At 36.3% G+C, this 19,172-nt stretch overlaps 1 protein-coding gene across 9 annotated transcripts in view; it reads left to right on the top strand.

Moving 5' to 3' along the window:
* EHBP1 (EH domain binding protein 1) overlaps positions 1-19,172 on the top strand; it is a 709,442-nt gene that overhangs the window by 229,443 nt on the left and 460,827 nt on the right. The window lies entirely within an intron of this gene.

Raw genomic sequence — 19,172 nt, 5'->3', positions numbered from 1 at the left:
GGGTCCTGGGATGGAGCTCCCAGGGTAGGGCTTTGTGCTGAGCGCCGAGTTTGCTTGTCCCTCTCCAACTGCTCCTTCACCGCCCGCAGCCCTCCACCCCCGCCCCTGCTCTCTCAGATAAATTTTGTAAAATCCTTTTTTAAAAAAAAAAAGGTATTTAAGTATAGTATACTTAAAGAAAAGGACACAAACTGAATATCCATGTGTAACCAGCACTCCGATCAAGAAACAGAACCTTAGCAGCACCTCGGGGCAGCTTCCCCTTCCTATTCCCTTACAGTTAGTGACTGTAAGTAACAGAGCTTTCCTAACTTTTTTTTTTTTAATTTTTTTATTGTTATGTTAATCACCAGAGCTTTCCTAACTTTTAATAGCAAAGAATAGTTTTGCCTATTTGTATGCATTTTGCAAAAGTAATCATATAGTAAGTGCTTTTTTAAAAGAAAAATCTGCCTCTTTGTCCTCAAAATAATTTTTAAGAAATTCTTTCCTATTGTTGAGTGTAGTAGGTTCTTTTTCCTTGCTGTTTGTGACATACCATAGTAAGTTTATCCATTCTACTGTGGAAGAGCATCTGTGTATTTTCTAGTTTGGAGCTGTTATGTATGAATAATGCTGCTTTTGGTGAAAATATTCCTCTGAGTGAAAGAACATATGCATGCATTTGTGTTGAGCTTATTCCTAGGAGTAGAATTGCTGGCTTATGAGGTATGACTCAGCTGTAACAGATACTGCTAATGGTTTTTGGTTGTACCAATTTCTACTGCCTCCAGCAATGTTTAGGCATTCCTGTTGCTCCAAATCCATCACCATCACTTGTTATCTTCTATCCTTTTCTCTTAGCCATTCTGATTGGTGTGTGGTGAGCAGGAGTATTACTTTTACAATCAAAAGGAAACTCACACCTATTTACATAAATGTCAAGGTATATTTAGGAAGGTATGGGAGGAGATAGCTACATGGCTAGAATTTCAAAAATAATTCAACAAATGTTTGATGCATTCCTACTATTCTGGGGGCATTGTACTAGGTTAATTAGGGATATGGACCCTCCTCCTCAAGAAGCTCAGCCCAGTGAGAGATGTAGAAACAAGTAAGTATGTACACATTAGTAAAGGAACAGAGACGAGGAAGCACTTAATTCTGGTTGGGGATGTGAGGGGAAAGATGGCTAACTTCTGCTTCTCTTCAGCATGGAGCCTAAGCCTTGGCATCTCCAAAAAGGTTCCAGGACCTCCCTGAAGCTGGCTTACATGGCTTCTCAGTGTTTCTTAAAGCATCTTCTTCTGTGTTACTTTTGTCACAGTGCTAGTCCTGCTGTACTAGAATTGTCTATCTGTATCTGTTTTGCTTGCTAGTTCACAAGCTTTTTATGGTCAGGGATGACCTTTCACCTTTATATCCTGAACACTGGCACAGTGCTTGACCTAGAGTGGGAGCTGGATAACTACTGAATGAATAAAGGGAATAAAAGATCTAAAGACCTGTATCTTCCCATTTCTAGTTTAAGGATTTAGCCAGTCCTTACATAGGGTTCATTCTATAGAATAGAGAATTGATATATTAAAACACAGTGAGTTATAGTGTCCCCTCAAAATTTAAACTTAGCAACAAAGAATTTTTATTTATTAAATTAGCCAAGATTTTTATAAAGGGCACAGAAGTAGGAAGCCTCATGCTTGCTGATTGGATTATAATTTGAACAATCTCATTGAGGGAAGCTTTTGACAGTATGTACAAATTGTCTTAAAAATATTTCTGCCTTTAACACAATAATCCAATTTTTAAGGCTCTGTTTTGGGGATATAATCATAAACACTATAAATAAAGTTTTATATACCAAGATATTACTTCCAACATTATCAATATTAGTTAAAACAAACAAAAAAAAAGGAGAGAGAGCATCTGAAGTGCCCAACCACAGGCCTAGTTTAAGCAGAATATGATATTCATGGTGAGGTTTTGGGCTATAGTGGAAAAAAATACCCCTGGAAGCAGAGAGAGCAGGGTTCAAATCATCTAAAATTCTCACTTTACCACCTGAGAGCTGTGCAATGGAATTCAGACTTTTGTTTTATAAATTGAGAATAATGGTAACTTACTGTTATGGTTGATGTGAAGATTATATCAATAGAAAAGGCTTTCTATTAGTGATAGCTATCAATGACACATCTATTAAAATGATGTTTGCGAAGAGGAATCACCTACAGTGGAGTGAAATCATGCCATCATTTGATTTTCTTTATTCGACTGTACCTGCTAGGCAATATCTCTATTGCTTTCCTAGTAAAGACAGTGGATGTGATGAACCACAAAACAGTACATGTGTGTTAACCAAAGTTATCAAAAGCCTGAGCAAATTCTCTTAAAGATTTTTCCTAGCATTTGAAAAAGGATGTGGAACACCTTGTTCAGATTGCAATTATTTCATCAAAATCCTGGAGGAAAAAATTGATAGATTTATGGGTATTTTCCCTTTAAATTTTATTTATTATTTAAATTTCCCATAATAAGCATGCATTTCATAGTTTGAAATAAATCTTATTAAAATAAACTGAAAGGAAGAGGCAATGATGGCACAAAAATATATTAGAAAAGAGTTTTAAGAGGAAAAATTGTGGTTTAAAAAGAATCCTGTCATTGATGTCACAAATGTCCAAAGGGCTGAAAAAACCTTCCAAATATTATTTTGCTTTTTGAGGCTCACAATATTTATAGGCAATCACGTTAGTGAAATACTGAAGAACAAAGAAGGGAATTCACCTTCATGGAATCAACAGACTAATATAATTTGTGTTTCCCATATCCTAGATCTATTAATCTAAAGAGAAGTATGGAGTCTTCATTCTTAAAATCATGGGAATCATTCCCAGAAAGATTAATAAATAACCCTATAAAGTTAAACTGTTTACTTTTTATATGAATGTTGATGGTCAGAGTAATAGCTTCTTCTCCAATAATTGCTTAATGTTTTTCACTGGGGTTTAATTACATGTATGGTTTACTTTCCTAAATATTTATTTTCACAAAAATTTTGAGCCTAGTGGAATAGTTTCTCTCTCTTTGACAAGAGGCAAAGTTGTCTGGTAATAATGTCTTATCTCATGTGACAGGAAACTGATTTGAGGAGTTATTTAAATCACTCCTTGGCATAATAAAGATATAAAGTCTTACCTTTTGATGCTAGTAAAGACTTTAGAAACAATATTGTACATTGAACATGTTATTCAATTTATTGCTTTAAAATGATCTGTGAGACATTTCTAAGAATTTATATAAATCTAAAAAATATATATTTGGGTATAACATCTTCTGAAATGATTCTACGTCAGCCTCCACATTTAAAAAAATCTTACTGTAAATTACCTGAAATGTATAATTATACAAATGTATAATTATAATCTTGAAATTGTTAATGGATAATCAAAAGCTTTTTGAATCTCAAGTACAGTATATTCTATTCATAATATTTTTCAAAAGTTTATAAGAAAGAATCAGGCTATGGATTACATAGAAAGTCAAATTTCAGGAAAGGGTTTTTTCTTACCATATTAAATGATACTTGAAGGCTGACTTTAATATTTTGTCTTCTTTTTTTTTAAGATTTTATTTATTTCTTTGACAGAGACAGACACAGCGAGAGAGGGAACACAAGCAGGGGGAGTGGGAAAGGGAGAAGCAGGTTTCCTGCTGAGCAGGGAGCCCTATGAGGGGCTCGATCCCAGGACCCTGGGATCATGACCTGAGCCGAAGGCAGATGCTTAACAACTGAGCCACCCAGGCCCCCCTAATATTTTGTCTTCGAAAGCATCCCCATTGAACATTTTTATTAGAAAATTCTTTCCCTTTTAAGATGCTGTGTATATGACAGTTTTTTGGTTCTGTGGCATTTCTTCGTGTTAGACAAACACACTGCTCATCTGCTATGGCAAACAGCTGTTCCATGCATCAAACTATGTGGGAGATGGGAATGACAAGCCTGGGAAGATCAGCAAAGCAAAGCCTCCTTCAGGAAACCTCAAATCTGTCAAGTGAATTGTGATACTGATTAGAAGCAAGTAGCCATTTTATTGAATAAGTAATAAATTTCATCTTTAGTAATGATAGTATTACTGTACTAAATATTTTTATATTACATTGTGTAAAATGTACATCATGTTTCTCTTTCTAGAAGAAGATTAATCTTTACCTCTTGTTGACTATAATACAATATTACCCCTGCACTAAATATTGATACATTGTAACATCTTGCTTGTTATAAATTGTGATTCTGTGCTTTTAACATAGTGTACTCTTGTCTGTAAGAGCATGCTACATATTGCTTAGTCATTTCAATTTTGACCCCCAAACACATCAAGGTTGTAAGAGTAGAAATTCTGGGTTCCTGCATGGCTCAGTTGGTTGGGCGACTGCCTTTGGCTCAGGTCATGATCCTGGAGTCCCAGGATCGAGCCCCGCATGGGGTTCCCCACTCAGCAGGGAGTCTGCTTCTTCCTCTGACCCTCCCCCCTCTCATGCTCTCTCTCTCTCTCTCATTCTCTCTCAAATAAATAAATAAAATCTTAAAAAAATTAAAAAAACCCAGAAAACAAAGAGTAGAAATCCTGTAAGTGGACAATTGAGTATTAAAACAAAAAGTGTACACATAGGTAAAGATTTCAAATAAATTTGAATTATTGTATTTATGTAGATGAATAACACAACTCTCCAAATTTTCTTGAAGGTAAATTTGCTTTGTAAAATAGAAAATCATTGTAATTATTCCTGTATCCCATTCCCTTTCCTACTGTATTTTTAGTTAATACAGAATTGTTGTTGTTGTTCTTTTTTTTTCCCAACCCATGCTGTGATGATTAACAGAAGTTCCAGGTGGTTGGAGACAAGTGTAATAGGATGTCAACAGAAATATTCCCTGGGTCTGGCTTAAGTCCCAAAGCTGTGCACAAAAGGTGGTAAGTTCACATATTCTATGTTCAGGGACCTCCTATGGTTAGGCCAGCCTACTGAGAAATGTTAGTACAGTGAAACAGCCGTACCATCAAACATTCCCCAAGCTACCCCACCCCTACTCCCTGAAGTATAAGAGTGAGTAGAGAAGCCTTTTGTGAAGTAGAATATTTGTAAGAATACTGTATTCCCTCCCTTCACCCCATTCTCACTGTCAGGGAAGCAATGGAGTTACTTCTTCCTCTCAAAGTCTAGAGAAAGGCCCTCACAAGGATTGCTTTTAAAGTTTAGAGATGCTCAAACTTCCCACTTTACTAGGTGGTGACTGTCTCACTTCTTACCTCTCCTGGACCACAGAGCTTCATGTTCCGGGACAAGGAGAGGGGCCTAGAGGAGGGAAGGGACGTGGCGGTAGCCCACATTGCCCTCTCTAAGACAGGCTGCTAGCCCGGCCCCTTGTGGAAGAGGTCAAGTACGTGTAAGATATGCCTCAAGGAACTGGACAGCAGGGAAACACCCCAGGGACCCTTGCCAATGATGGATACTCTCCAGTATAGAGACATCAGAAGTCTGACTTCCTATAGAGAGGGAATTACAATCTTCCTATATGGAAGCCATATAAAAGATCTACTTCCCTGTTCCTACTCTTGCCCTCACATCACAAGGGAAACACTAGAAAGGAGAGGGAAGGGCATAAAGATTTGAGCACTCCTGCCCTCAAAGTCACTCCCCCCACACACATATACTCCAAGCCACTAATAACAAACCTGTCTGCCTTTCTCTGGAGGGAAGGGAAGAAAATAGTTTTTAATTCGGTTTGAAGCTTAATTGAAAATGAATAGAACTGAACCTTACTTTCCAGAATGAGATGATCCTAATAACTTGAAGAGGTTGATACATGGAATGAAGCCAAAGTATGATATTAAGAGAGTTGACACCCAGCAAGAAAATGGCAGGGCCATAGCACAATTAGTGGGGAGGGATTATTGGAAAAATAAAGCCATTTCATATTTATACCACAAAGAACTGAGAGTCCTTAAAGAAATAGTTACAAAATAGTGCTATAATTTTTATGAGAGTGCAATGGTCGATTCTGGAATAACACAGACTGGTGAGATTGATACCAATTCGAGTTAAGAAACTAGAATGGTTTTCTTTTTCTTTTTTTTTTTTAAGATTTATTTATTTTAGAGAGAGAGTGTGAGGGGAGGGGCAGAGAGAGACAGAGAGAGATACCCAAGCAGACTCCGAGCTGAGTGTGGAACCCCACAAGGGGCTTGATCCCATGACCCCGAGATCAGACCTGAGCAGAAATCAAGAGTGGGATGCCCAGCTGACTGCACCACCCAGGCATCCCGTATTTTTTCTTTTAGCTGAAATGTAACATACACAAAAACGTAAAAAATTGTTTAAGTGTAGAGTTTGACAAAGTGAACCTACCTGTGAAACCAGCACCCAGATCAGGAAATAGAGCACTGCCAACACCCCAGAAACCCCCCTTAAGTCACCTCTTAGTCATTATCTTCCTCCTCCTCCTAACATCTCTGTTATCTTGATTTCTGTATCTATAGGTTAATTTTGCCTGATTTTATTTTTATGTAAATGAAGTTCTACATTATATATCTTTTGTGTTTTCTTCTTTCACTTAACATTACATTTATGAGGTGCATCCATGTTGTTGTGTATAGAAGTAAATAAAAACTATTCATTTTCATTGCTGCATAATATTTTGCTGTTTTAATATATCATGAAATTTATTTACGCAAATGGTGACGGACATTTGGCTTTTTCCCAGTTTGGGGCTATTAGAAAGAGTGCTGCTGGACTTAATTGCTAATACTCTATCTAAGACTTTCACATCTATGTTCATGAGAGAGAGTAATTTTCCTGTCTTGTGATATTCTTGCTAACTTTTGGCATCACAGTTTTACTGATCTCAGAAAATAATTGGAAATATTGTTTTTCTGTTCTCTGGAAGATTTTGTATAAGGTCCATGTTTTTCCTGTTGTGTTTGGAAGAATTCACTAGAGAAGCCTTCTATGCCTGGAGTTTTATTGGTGGGAAAGTTTAAAATTATGAATTTAATTTTTGCTTATAGGTATAAAACTACTCAGATTTTATTTCCTCTTTTTCTACTCTGGTAAATTGTATATTTTTAGGAATTTGTTCATTTTATTGGCATGTAGTTGTTTGTAATTTCCTCTTACTCTATTCTTTTTAAATTTTTAAAAAGATTTATTCTAGAAAGAGAGAGAGAGAGAGAACACCAGCAGGGGGGAGGGGCAAAGGGAGAGGGAGAGGAGCAGACTCCCCGTTGAATGGGGAGGGGGTTCCATCCCAGGACCCTGAGATCATGACCTGAGCTGAAATCAAGAGGTGGATACTTAATCTACTGAGCCACCCAGGTGCCCTATATTCCTTTTTAAAATTGAGGTATAGTTGATATTATATTAGTTTCAGGTGTACAATGTAATTATTCAATACTTATATAACTATTGCAAATCGGTCACCACAATAAGTCCAGTTAATAAGTTAACATTCATCATCACGCATAGCTATATATAATTTATTCCTTGTGATGAAAACTTTCAAGATCTACTCTCCTAGCTACTTTCAAATATGCAATACAGTATTACTAACTAGAGTCACCGTGCTGTACATCTTTGTGCTTGATTCATTTTATAATTGGAAATTTATACCTTTTGACCCCCTTTACCCATATTGCCTACTCCCCACCCCTGCCTCAGGCAACCACCAGTCTGTTCTTTATATCCATGAGCTTGGGTTTATTTATTTGTTTAGATTCCACATACAAGTGAGATCATAAGGAATTTATCTTTTTCTGTCTGACTTATTTTACTTAATACAATGCCCTCAAAGTCCATTCTTATTGTTGCAAATGGCAAGATTTCTTTTTTATGGTGAAATAATATTCTATTATATCTACCTCTCTATTCTATCTACCACATTTTCTTTATCCACTCATCCATCAGTGAACATGTAGATTGCTTTCATGTCTTGGCTATTGTAAATAATGCTGCAGTGAACATGAGGGTGCATATATCTTTTCAACTTAGTGTTTTTGTTTTCTTCAGATAAATACCTAGAAGTGGAATTGCTGGATCATATGATAGTTCTATTTTTAATGTTTTGAGGTACCTCCATATTGGTTTTCAGTTTACATTCCCACAAACAGTGCACAAGGGTTCCCTTTTCTTCATATCCTTGCCAACACTTGTTATTTCTTGTCTTTTTGATAATAGCTATTCTGATAGGTGTAAGGTATATTTTCTTAATGCTGGTAGGATCTATGTCAATGTCTCTCCTATTCTTCTTGATACTTTTTTTTTTTGTACCTTGTTTTTTTTTCTTCATCAGTTTTGGCAGAGGTTTAGAATTGCATTTGTCTTTCCAAAGAACCAATATTTGGCACGTTGGTTTTCTTTGTTGTATATGTGTTTATGTGTTTTCTGTTTATTATTTCCTTATTTCTACTTTCTGTAATTTTGTTTTTTTTCTTTGGATATGATTTTTTAGAGGGATATATAAATCATTGGTTTTCAGACTTTCTTATTTTTTTTAGATTTATTTATTTGAAAGAGAGAGAGAGAGCATGAGCACAAGTTGGGGGAGGGGGCAGAGAGAGAGGGAGAGGAAGAGAATCTTAAGCCAACTCCACACTAACCGTGGAGCCCTATGCAGGGCTCGATCTCATGACCCTGAGCTGAAGTCAGGAGTTGGACACTTAACTGACTAAGCTACCCAGGCGCCCCAGACTTTCTAATTTTTAAATTATGCATTAGAAGTTATAAGTTTTCCTTTTACTACACTCTGCAAATTTTGATATGTAGTATTTTTGTTATAATTTTGTTGAAAACATTTTCTAATTTCCATCTAGATCTCTTTGACCCATGGGTTATTTGGAAGTATATTGTTTTTATTCCAAATATTAGGAAACTTCTAATTATCTTTTTATAATTGATTTCTAGCTTAATTCCATTATGGTCAGAAAACATACTCAGTTTACTTATTCCAATCCTTTGATATTTGTTGAGACTTGCTTTATGGCCCAGCGTATGGTCAATGTTGAGAGATGTCCGGGTACACTTGAAAAGAATGTATTTCCTTCAGTTGTTGGATGCAGTATTATGATGTTTAATTAACTTTATGTGTCAATTTCACTGTCCTAAGGGATGCCTGGAGGGCTGGTAAAAAATTACCTTTAGGCGTGTCTGTGAGGATGTTTCTGGAAGAGATTAGTACTTGATTCAGTAGACTGAGTGAAGAGATCTACCTTCACCAATCTTTTAGGGCTGAATGAAACAAAAAGGGGGACAGAAAGGTGACTTTTCTCTATTTGAGCTGGGACATCCATCTTTTCCTGTCCTCGAATGTCGGGTCTTTGGACTCTGGGACTTAATATCAGTGGCCCTATGGTTCTCAGGCCTTTGACCTCGGACTTAAATTTACAGTGGCTCCCCTGAATTACTTCAGACTCAGACTGAATTATACCACTGGCTTTCCTGGTTCTCCATCTTACAAATGGCAGATTGTGGGACTTCTCTGCCTCCATAATTCTGAATGAGCCAATTCCTATAATGAATCTCCATATATATCTCTATTTCTATGTCTCTTTTTGGTTCTTTTTCTCTGGGGAACCCTGACTAATAGAAGCATTCTCTGTCAGTTCAATTAGGTCATGTTTATTAAACAAAACCTGATATTCTGTCTGTTCTGTCAGTCACTGAGAAAGTTATGTTAAAAAATCTTCCATTCTGATTGTGAATTTGTCCATTTCTCCTTTTAGTTCTGTCAATATCAAAACAATGTCAAAAACAACATTTTGAAATGATGTTTTAGGAACTTGGAAATTTAGAATTGCTATTCCTTCCTGGTGAATTGAACTTTTATCAGTATAAAATGTCTTTCTTTAAGTCTAGAAATTCTTTTGCTTTACAGTGTGCTCTTTTAGGTTTCTTGGTAAATGATAGTATATTTTTTTTCCATCTTTTTACTTCCAACCTCTTCCATCTTTTTTTTTTTAAAGATTTTATTTATTTATTTGTCAGAGACAGTGCACACACAAGTAGGGGGGCACACAAACAGGGAGAGCGGCAGGCAGAGGGAGAAGCAGGCAGATGTGGGGAAGCAGGCTCCCCACTGATCAAGGAGCCTGATGCGGGACTCAATCCCAGGACAGGCACTTAACCAACTGAGCCACCCAGGCAATCCCTCTTTCATCTTTTTACTTCCAACAAGATATATCTCTTGTAAGCAGTATATAGGTTTTTTTTCAATCCAGTCTGATAATCTTTGTCTTTTGATTGAATATTTTAATCCATTTACATTTTAAATAATTACTAAAATATCTGGGTTTAAATAAATCTTTTTTTTTTTAAAGATTTTATTTATTTATTTGACAGAGAGAGGCACAGCAAGAGAGGGAACACAAGCAGGGGGAGTGGGAGAGGGAGAGACAGGCTTCCCACTGAGCAGGGAGCCCGACGTGGGGCTCGATCCCAGGACCCTGGGATCATGACCCGAGCCGAAGGCCGACGCTTAACGACTGAGCCACCCAGGCGCCCCTAAATAAATCATTTTATTTGTTTTCTATTTTTCCCACTTTTCTCTGTTCCCTTTCCTCTCCTTTCTTGGTTTCTTTAGATTTACTTTAAATTATTTTATGCCTCCTTCCTATTAGCTTGTTAGATATGCATTCTTTATTATTCCTTTTGTAGTTTTCCTGAAGAAAAAAGCATCCTTGAATCTAATACACATGAATACTTTACCACTTCCCAGACAATGTAAGGACTTTAGAGCACTATATTTGCCCCTGTCCTGCCTTTTGTGTTATTATTGTCACACATTTTAATTCTACAAAAGTTGAAATCCCATAATATGTTATTATTATTGTTTTATGTAGTTAATGTTCATTTAGATTTACGTAGGTTTTTATTCTATTGCTCTTCTTTCTTGCACTTCTGTGCTTATCTCGGATTATATTCCCTTTTGCTTTCGGTATCAGTTTACTAGTAATAAATCCTATTAGATTTTATTGGTCTGGAATGTCTATTTTGCTTTCATTTTTGAAGAATATTTCACTGGGTATAGAATTCTTGGTTGGTAGAATCTTTAAAGATGACGTACCATTCAGTTGTTTCTCATGAGAAGTCGACTGTCAGTCTCATTCTTATTCCTTTGAAGGTATTGTATCTTTTTCTCTGACTACTTTGAAGATTTTACTTTGTCTTTGGTTTTCAGTGTTTGATGTATCTAGATGTGAATTTGTAATTTTTTAAAAGTTCATATCTCTTGAGGTTCATAGCACGTCTTGTGGCTGATATATATTGGATTTTTAGAAAATTCTTGGCCATTATTTATTCAGATATTACTTCTTCCCATTTTCTCTTTCTTTCTTCCATATCTAAAATTAGACTTTTTCACTGCATTCCATATATCCCTCGTGCTTTTAAAATGTATTTTCTTTTTTTCCTCTCCCTATGCTTTGGTCAGTGAGTATATTTTAAAGCAAAATTAGTGATTATTAGGCAGAATGTGTTTAATATGAACAAATCATGTCATTCGAACCTCACTTTCTTTTTTGCTGGAACTAGCAAAGCGGTAATATCAGACACATTAGTCAAAGTGCCTATCCTACCCAGCGTTTCCTTCTAGATGAAAATGATTCACCCACAGCCTCCTGCTCAGGGAAGCAGAGTTGGGCTATTCTTTGGCCAGTGGTGGCTAATCAGATTATCTCTGTGATTTGGAGTGGGACAATGTTAAAGGGATTGGTTAATCAGTTTCAAAAGGAGAGCAAAGCAAATCCTGTACAGAAGCAAAAGATAGACGGAAAGGTCATATTTTCACCAGAACTGCTTTGGTTCCTGGGATCTATTTAGTTCTATGTACTGGACATGTAATATTATAAGAAACTTCATTTCTTAAGGTGACCTAAATGAGTTTGTCTTTCCTTTAATCAAGAGACAAATGTATCAGGGAATGTGGCTGAATGTGTATCTGAGCTCAGCAAAGTATTTCATGAAGACGTGTAATACCTTTGGACAAGACTGAGAAATTTTCACTAAATGTGAGTGTATATCAGTGAATTAGAAACTTATGAAGTGAGCATACCCAAAGGATACTAATTAATGAATTGCTCCAGCCTTGAGGGAGGTTGTTTTTTGTTCTTATTTTTATTTCTACTTTTGCTTTTGTTTTTAATATAAATTTCTCCCCTTGACTTTGTTCTATTTAACATTTTTATCACCACCTTTGTTGAAAGCATGCTTATAAATTCACTGAGGAAAACTACATTGTTTAGCAGGATCCTACAACCTGGAACAATGGCTAAGTCTAACAAGATAACATTAAAAAAACATTTTTTATTACAAAAATAATACATGCTTATTGCTAAATATTGAGAAAATGATTCTCTTTTTTACAGTCTACTTTTTTGTGAAAATTATAATTAGGGTAATAGTTTAATACTATTTTTTAAACATTGTCACTTAGAAATCATAATCATTTCCAAGTGACTAAATATTATTTTACAATATTGTTTTAAAACACCATCATTTATTTACCCAATCTCCTCTCAGGATAATGCTCTAATACTGTTTGCTAACTCTTTTTTTTTTTTTGCTTAAAATTATAAACATTTTTCCAAATAATTAAATATTATTCTCTCAATTGGATGACTATACCATTATTATTTAATCAATATGCTATCCTTAGGCAATTAGAATGCTTGCCCCACCACCACACTTCTTGTCTTTAAGATTACTAGAAATATTCTTATGGTGTTGTTTTTGAAAAAATGTTAGTTATTTCTTTCTGATAGGCCCCTAGCAGTGTATAAGAATCTTGGCTTATTTCCCTGTTGCTTCACCATTGGATATTATGATTTTCAAAGTTCCTGCTAATTTTATAAGCACAAATTAGAGTCTTTATTTTTATTTTCTTTGAATACTAGTAAAGCTGAACATTTTTTCATATCTATATTGACCATTTGTATTTATTGTTTTGGGACATTTATGTTCATGTCTTTTGTGCATTTTTCAATTACAGTATGTATCTTAATGTTTCTTAAGAGCTTTTATATATTAAATACATTAACTTTTTTTTGAAATACATGTTGCAAATATTTCTTCCAAGTCTGTCATCTGTATTTTGTTTATGAACTTTATTTTTTTTGACACAAAGAAGATTTTAATTTTTAAGTTAAATCTGTTAATCACTTTATAGTTTTTGCTTTTCATGTTCTACTTACAGTGATATCCTCCAATTATATAACTATTTACCTACATCTTCTATCATATGGTATCTAATTGAATAGACTACAGACCAGCTCTTGGGTTCTGAATACTAATTACATAATTTCTGGATGGGGGAGCTTTGAGGCTGCTAGCATCAGTGTGCTTTGGCTGCCAAAAAACTATTGGAATATTAGGCTTTGTTACTAAAGCTTAGGGTCCAGAACCAGGAAAGCTATAGTCCTACAACACTGTCAAGAGAATCAAACCTCAGTGTATGTTTGATTTAGATGTGCTTGAGATTGTTTATTTTATTAGCTCATATTTCAACAGTTTTTGAGGAATCTGTAATCAAAAATACATCCTCATCCTCAAGATAAGGTAGACAATTTTCGTAGTGAAACAAAGTATAAAAAATACAGCTTCAACAGTTTGTTTTTTGGTTTTCGGTTTTTTTTTTTTTTTTTTTTTGAGGTTGTCTGATACAGACATCACAGGCATTATACCTTTTCCAGAAAACTTCTATGCCTCCTGTGGTCCTACCTCCATTTCTGGTAGGCCTTAGCACAAGGTTTGCCAAAATGTGCTTGACATAGAAGGGCTTGCTCATGCAAGCCTTCCTTTCAAAATCAAAAAGGCGGGGGCACCTGGCTGGCTCAGTCGGTAGAATACGTGATTCCTGATATTGGGGTTGTGAGTTTAAGCCCCATGTTGGGCTTACTATAAATAAATAAAGACTAAATAAAATAAAAAAGATAAGGATACTTACCACTGCCTGCCCCCTGCTCTCAATTTTATTCAGCACTGAACCAGACAAGACAATTAAAAGAAATAAAAGATATAAAGATTGGGAATGAAGAAATAAAGCTGTCACTATTCAGAATAAGAATTTCATATGCTTTTAACTTAGTCCTTACCTGGGCTATTTTGTTAGCTGTGTCTATCACCTTTTAAGACCATTGTATGGACATAAACCAAAAGAGATTTATATGGGAATAATCATGGTAGTGATGAGGAGGGAACTTTGAAAACATGACACATGAGGAAAAGATTTGGGAATATTTAACTGGGGGAAAAGACTTACGGGAGGAAAAAGGAGCCAAATTACCTTGTCTTGAGCTACTTAAAGGAAAATTGTTATGTAGAACAGATTTTTTTTCCCTGAAAGGTCCCAGGAAGCATAATCAGGGTCACTTAGAGGCAAGAGGAAGAGAGATAAAAGCTCTGGCAGAACTTTCCTTTTTTTTAAGATTTTATTTATTTATTTGACAGAGAGATAGAGCCAGAGAGCACAAGTGGGGTCAGGCGGAGACGGAAATGGCAGAGGGAGAGGGAGAAGCAGTCTCCCCTCTGAGCAGGGAGCCCATTGAGGGGCTCAATCCCAGGGCCTCGGGATCATAACCTGAGCCAAAGGCAGATGCTTAACCAACTGAGCCACCCAGGCGCCCCTCTAGCAGAACATTTAAGAGTCCAAGTGATTCAGAATTGGGAGATGTATGCCATAGGAGGTCTAAAATTCTTTGTCACTGGAGGTTTTCAACCAAAGGCTGAGTGATCATGTGGAAAGAAAACTGTAGGATTCCCTCATGTCATAGGAACTAAAAAGCCCACATTTTTTGAGCACCCACTGTGTGCATGTACCGAGCCACGTGCTATCTCATTTAATTATGGCAACCCAAGGAGGGACGTTCTATTTTATTCCCATTTAACAAACGAAACAGAAGCTTGAAGAGTCTGAAGGCTTGCCTGGTATCCCATAGATGGTAAATGTGACAGGCCTGGGCAATCTGTTTCCAGAGCCGCAACTCTTAACCAATGCGCTGAATTGGCTGGAAAGAATGGTTGGCTTCAATAACCTTCAAGATTTTGTCAAATCCTGAGATTATATAATTCTATGTGGAAAAAAGTCATGCCTAAAGGGATTTATATTAAAGATCAATTTTTTTTTGGCAGAGATGTTAGGTGGCTCCTGTTTTAGTATCTAATCTCTGAGTTATAAATAAAATAAAAGTTACTGAAAATCCACCCATCATTTCTAAATTAGAAAGCTGTTGGATATTCATATATCTACCAAGGTACAAATAAGTTGGTAGACAATGGCTGGGATCCCAGACAGACGCTCTTGGGGCTCTGGCAATAAGATTAAGCCTATAAATATCAGATGGAGTATGTCTTACAAAATCAAATATCAGCAGTTTTGAAGCATCATGGGGTGTGTGTGTGTGTGTGTGTGTGTGTGTGTGTGTGTGTGTTTTAATTCTAAGCAGATCCAGCAGTTGATCTTAGGCTACTTTTACAGCATCTCAAGAAATTGTTTTATTTGGCATTTTTGAGTGTTACATCACTGAGTTGTAGGTTATATCATACCAGTCACAGAATGCTGTTTAAAATTTGCAGCTAGGTACATTCATGTCTGTGTGTGTGTGTGTGTGTGTGTGTGTGTGTGTGTGTGTACACATATCTCCTTCAAATAGAGAAACTAGATCAAATATACAGAGAGGTAATGTGTGTGTGTGCAAGAGATAAGTACAGAGATTGGCCATTTGCCATTGTTATTAGGAAGAAAGGCATGTACACTGAGCATTTTAACAAATTACAAATGCCAGGAAGAAAATAATATGGCTGTGTTTGAAAAGATCATGCTATTTACTTGACAGGCTGTGCCCGGGCAAAGTTACAGCTGTGGCCCTGCTCTGCAGATCATTTAAACAGGCTTTTCTTTATGTCACTGACACTTTGGTTGCATCCACAGAGCTTTGCCATCAGTAAATAATAATTATTATGTGAGAGAAGATAGCCTACAAGCAGCTCCAGTGTTAACACCACCACAAATAAATCAATAGAAACACCCATTCATTAAAATGGTTTTTGTTTAGTTTTTTTTTCAGTGTATTAACAGCATCAGAGCTGTTAGAAGAAAAATAGACTATAATTTTAAAAAATTCTAAAACAGTGATGTGTGTGTATAAGAAAATCAGGATTGTCTTTTTAAGGTGTTTCTGATCCTCTCACTTTTTAATCTTTCTATATTCTTTATAGTTGAGCTTCTCACATATTAGCACTCCTTAAGTCTTATTATCTTTGCATTCATCCACCTAAGGAAACATGGAGCGGTGGAAAGCCTCAGATGGTCCATTTTGAGTGTTACTTCCTAACTGTGGCAACTGAATTCTCCGATACTCGATTTCTTTATCTACAATAATGCCTCCCCAACAGTTATTGTGTAGATGAAAGGAAATCAATAATACAAAGGTGCTCTGTAAACTAGGAAGCATCATACCAAAGTCAGGTCCAAAAATCTGTTTCTTATAGTTTAGTTTTTGGTGGGATCCCCCAAAAATATATAAACTGTCTTTCAAGTAACTAACGACCATAATAAGCATGGAAATGAATCGTGGCAGGACTCAAGGGAAACATATTTCATGTTTCTCTATTTTTTCTTATTTAAACTTTCATGGAAGATTATAAGGGCTACTGATCATGTTTTTTTTATTTTTTATTGTTATGTTAATCACCGTACATTACATCATTAGCTTTTGATCTGATCATGTTTATTCTAATGAAAATTCCTGTGGTTGTTATTGTAGCCTGTTGTTCTAGTGATGTAAGAAACACTAGAAGCAAATCATGGGGGCGCTAAGAGAAGGGGACAATACATGCAGGTGTGGTTGGGTCTTAATACACATGACTGAATTAATGCATACAAATGTACCCAACACCCCCATGTTATGTTAATTTTTGGAACCTTAAGGGGGAAATGGCTTGGCAGTTGCTTTGAGGCTTCCTTTCTCAGACCCAGTTTGGCACTTTGGCACTACAGGAGTAGGTGGGACAGCAAAACCCAGATTGAATTTCTGAGGCATTCTGCTGCCTGAAGCCTTGCCAAAAGTCCCACGAGGCATTAATAGGGGGTTCCTGTGGAAAAATGATCCCTTGACTTTTTTCAGAATGTGACTAGAATTTCAAATTGCTTTGTTTATAGCAAGTTAGTTCAGTTTTTCTTTCCTTCTTTTGTATTTAAACAAAGGGAACACTGATCCTTTAAAAGCTTTTGGGAGGGGCACACTTTTTTCTTTAACCGTCTGTCACTGAGCTAGAAGACTGGTTCAGATTTGAATGGTACAGTGCTATTTGTGCTTTCATGGGTGTCTGTCAGAATTTTTCAAGCCCCAAAAGTCCAGGGCGAGCGATGTCATTCCGGAGTTGCAGACAGTGAGCTCTGCAAAAGGCCAGAGAGATAGACAGTGGTGGTTGATGTACAGGGATGGAGGGAGCCAAGGGAGGAGCCTGGAGGAAGAGCAGCTCCTTTCCTAGTCATAGGGACATTGTTCCCTTGGTGTTCCTCTTCCATGGTGACCAAGATGCTTTTTTTAATGCAGCGAGAAGCCTGTGATTTTTATGGAAAAGGCTTCAAATTCTAACTACACAGACCTATATGAGCCACGTGTGAGTGCTGTTTGGTTTGTGTGTGTTTGTATATATGACACAGGTTTGGATTACATTAATTCCTCTGTTTCGTATGAGGCTTTGTAGTTTTTAAAGCACTTTATGCTCTTAATCCTCACAATCAACACCGATAGAAGGGTACAGATGGCTCCTGTCTCACAATCGCTTCACTTTAGGCCTTTGCTTCTGTGACCTTTATTATTATAAAAATTACTCTACTCGTATTGGCCAAATCTCGCCATGCGACTGCCTATGACTCTCATCCCAGGTGACAAGAAAACTGAAGCTGCTTTTATGTCGATTCGTGCTTAGAAGTAAAATAGAAAACTTTTGATTTTATGGATGCAGGTGTAGGTGAAGCAAATCCATATACATACAGTTAGCCAATGCTCTTACAAAGGCATTGTTCATTCAGATTGAAAAAGAGCTACATCAAGACATCAAAGTGTTTATTGCAAGTAAAAGCTCATTGGATCACTTTCAGAGGATAGTTGGCAAAACATTCAGAGAAGCCACAAGAACCAGTAGAGTAGCATCAAATAATTTGCCTACAAAGTCTACGAAAGATGAAAGCTGCTGTGTGCTATGGGTATGTAATGATGATCAAATCAGGAGCAGAGGTGGGAAGACGGTGAGGAGATGCAGGAGGAGAAAAAAAGGAAGAGAACACTACAATAAGGAAAATGTTAACATTCAAAGAAATTTCTACCCACTGAATCTGCAGTGATAGTTTTTAGACAGAGGGCCCTAATTTTGATGACAGTTTGAAGGTCTTGGGAGCACTGAAGCATTTACTTGCTTCAGGGAGATTTATTGGAGAAATAAAATACCTTTCATTAGAACTTTTTTGGATTTGTATTTTAAGAAACCTCAGCCAGTGGATAAAGAAGAATCCTCCAAGAGGATCGTTTAAAACTTTGACCTTTTCTTTACAAACTTAGAGAATTTTTGTTATAGTTGTCTTTTCATGATTGACTTTGGTATTTTATAGTATAAAATGGGTCTTCAGGAGCACTATCTTCCCTTATAGCCTTGTAGATAATAAATGTTTAACGTAAGGAAGTTTAACTTGTGACCAATATCCAGGAATAATTTGTATCATAAATACTTATTATATTAGTCTCAGTTTATAAATGAGGAACAGGCCACCAAGCAGTAAATGACTTGCTGACTTCCCCTAGGAAAAGGCAGATGTAGTCATATGATGCCAGATTGCTAGACTGAAATTTAACGATGCTTCCCTTTCTCTCCCTGAGAAACATGGGTTTTTCACAGATGTCAAACAAATATCAATGTAACATCTGAGGGACTCCAGTCTTCACATCATGGCAGCATCCAGTAAATTAGTTGATGGGCACATATATGTATATATATTTGTTATCAAGTATTATCAATGGCTAAATTCAATTAAAATTTATTAAATTAAGACAATTTAGCACAAAAGGAGTGTGGCCATGTTTTGGAGTTCTCTATCTATATCATCTCTGAAATAGGCCCATAACCACAATACCAAATCTAATCTA

This window comes from Eumetopias jubatus, unplaced genomic scaffold, assembly GCF_037043125.1.
Source record: "Eumetopias jubatus isolate StellerSeaLion01/CBP00866 unplaced genomic scaffold, mEumJub1_p1.0 scaffold_9, whole genome shotgun sequence".
NCBI lineage: Eukaryota > Metazoa > Chordata > Mammalia > Carnivora > Otariidae > Eumetopias > Eumetopias jubatus.
Note: the sequence above shows the minus strand (reverse complement) of the source record. Positions and strands in the feature narration are given on the sequence as shown.